Source organism: Erythranthe guttata, chromosome 9, assembly GCF_056151865.1.
Source record: "Erythranthe guttata isolate IM_541 chromosome 9, IM_541, whole genome shotgun sequence".
Classification (NCBI taxonomy): Eukaryota; Viridiplantae; Streptophyta; class Magnoliopsida; order Lamiales; family Phrymaceae; genus Erythranthe; species Erythranthe guttata.
This window is the reverse complement of record NC_142541.1, coordinates 4,603,463-4,605,854: the sequence shown is the minus strand read 5'-3', so window position 1 is coordinate 4,605,854 and position 2,392 is coordinate 4,603,463.

Sequence of the window (2,392 nt, the reverse complement as noted above, 5' to 3'; positions counted from 1 at the left end):
TTTGGACCATCGCCCTCGGTTTTTTTTTTTTTTTTTTTAATTCTTTAGAAAGCAAAAATAATTCTAACATTTAGCTAATGTAATATAAGCATATACAATCATCGAAACTCCTTAAATTAAAAAATATATATATGCATTATAAGTAGATATTTTATTTTTTTAGGAGAAAAATAGACTAAAATATATAAATAAATAAATAAAACTAATAAAAAATATTAAACTTTTTTTTTTCTGGAGAGGCAACTTCCCCCTTGGGTGCCTTACTTATGCTCCTATTGTCATCTACCATAAACAATAAAAGACTTACTTTTAAATTTCATCTTTTAATTTAACATATAAATTTATTGATGGCAAAGTTCACTTTCTCACGTGGTCCTCTAACCTCGAATCACTTTATCCCCTGTACTCTCAATTACATTGATTTACCTCGCGCACTTGTACAATTGTCCCAATATTACCCCATCCGTTAATTTCCACGATTTTGACCTTGAAGCCGTTAGTCAAGATCTGAAAATTACAGGAATGGTGAATTCTTTATTCAAGTTCTTTTGTTTTATGTCTCAATTCTCAACTTTTTGCCTCAGTTCCTCATTTACACGTGAAAAGTGTTCAACCATTTACTGAAACTCTTCATTTTTTCTTAAGCTCTAACATCCTTTTGTTGATAATATAACCACAACCACGAGCTCGTTCACACAAAGGAGGATCGACCCATTTGAAATAATCACAATAATTCACCGGATAATTGCAGGACGTGCATATATATTGATTCTATTTTCAGTAAAATTAGTGGATGAATTCCCGCTACTCCGACTTCTTCTCATGTTACTTGAGTCCATATTTTCTGATGACTGTGGTTTACTATTTCCAGCCATACCTTGTTGTGGAAGAAAACAACCACAAATCGCGAAGAAAGTTGGTTTTTTCCCAAGGAATGTGATTTGGAAATTTGATGGAAAAGGGGAGTGGAAAAACGATGCAAACTATTTAAACTAGGTGAGTGAGCATTTCTCTAATTTCCAGACCTTGCCCAAACAGTCTCAATGTCAAAATCGAGAAAATTGATGGAGAAAGTTGCTTGGGGGTAAATCGACGCAATTAAGAATATGAGGGTGTAAAGTGATTCGGGGCTAGAGAGTACATGGGACAAATGATATTTACCCATTCATATATATATTTTATCCTCAAGTTACGGTAGATATAATGACATTAATAAAATTAAAAATATATCATAAATTAATTAGTTTGATCTAAACAATAACATTACATGTATCACATCCTCCAAAGTTTAATCAAAATCAAATTAGAAAGCAAAACAAATCTACTTAATTTCGAATAATATATTATTTAAATATTGAAAGTATTTTGATAACTACGTATGATAGTGAATATTAATAAGAAATTATAATATAAACAGTTGCTCTAATCTACCGAAAATAAATATTAATTAAATTATTTGTTGACAATTATATAAATGTGAAAACATACGTTATTCCTCTAAAAAAACACATACGTTATTTACTTACAGAAAAAGAAAAGTGATTAAGAGTTTGTTTTAATAAAAAAAATATTATTTAAAGTTTAGAGTAGCTTAAGAATTATATGAGATACTATAAAAAAATATCAAAAGTAATGTGTAATATCAAGACTGCATACTATTTAACTTAACCTTATATGTTTTGTCCCTACTTTATCTAGCACCTCAAATTTTAGGACTATTTATTTTTTCTAATATAATAAGTTGTGGAATTATTTTTTCAATTTTATTTGACAAATTACTATAAATGATTCAATATTGACAAATTAAAATATATCATAAATAAATGATTTGAGCTATTAGATGTAAAAATATAGTCAAACAATATCTCATTAGAAAACTCTGTGAATGTACTTTAATATGAATAAAATATGTTTTCAAACTTTAAATTATTTTAGAAGTTATAATATAAATAAAATATTAAAAAACACTTTGATTAGAAAAGTTACTTGTATAATTAACATTTGAATGGAATATTAACTAAATTACGTCATTATCTTTTGATTTCTATAAACTCTAAAATATATGTAGGGATTATTTTGTCCCTACATAAAATGGAAGAAACCTTCCTAGCATTCCTCCTTTTATAGATAGTATAGAGTGTTGGATTTGACTCTTTTTTTTTTTTTTTTTTGTTTTTTTTTTTTTTTATTTTTTTTTATTTTGCTGAAAGGGTAGAGATACTGTAAGCTGCTACAGTATATTTCCTATATGGAAATGATCTCTCCATGTGTTTCAACATCAACTACTTATAACAATTATAATAATACGTCTCCCTCATTAATCGACATCCATGTGGCGATCTACAATTCTACAGTGAATGCTATTTTTATGCTAAAGAGCATTTGGTTGTGG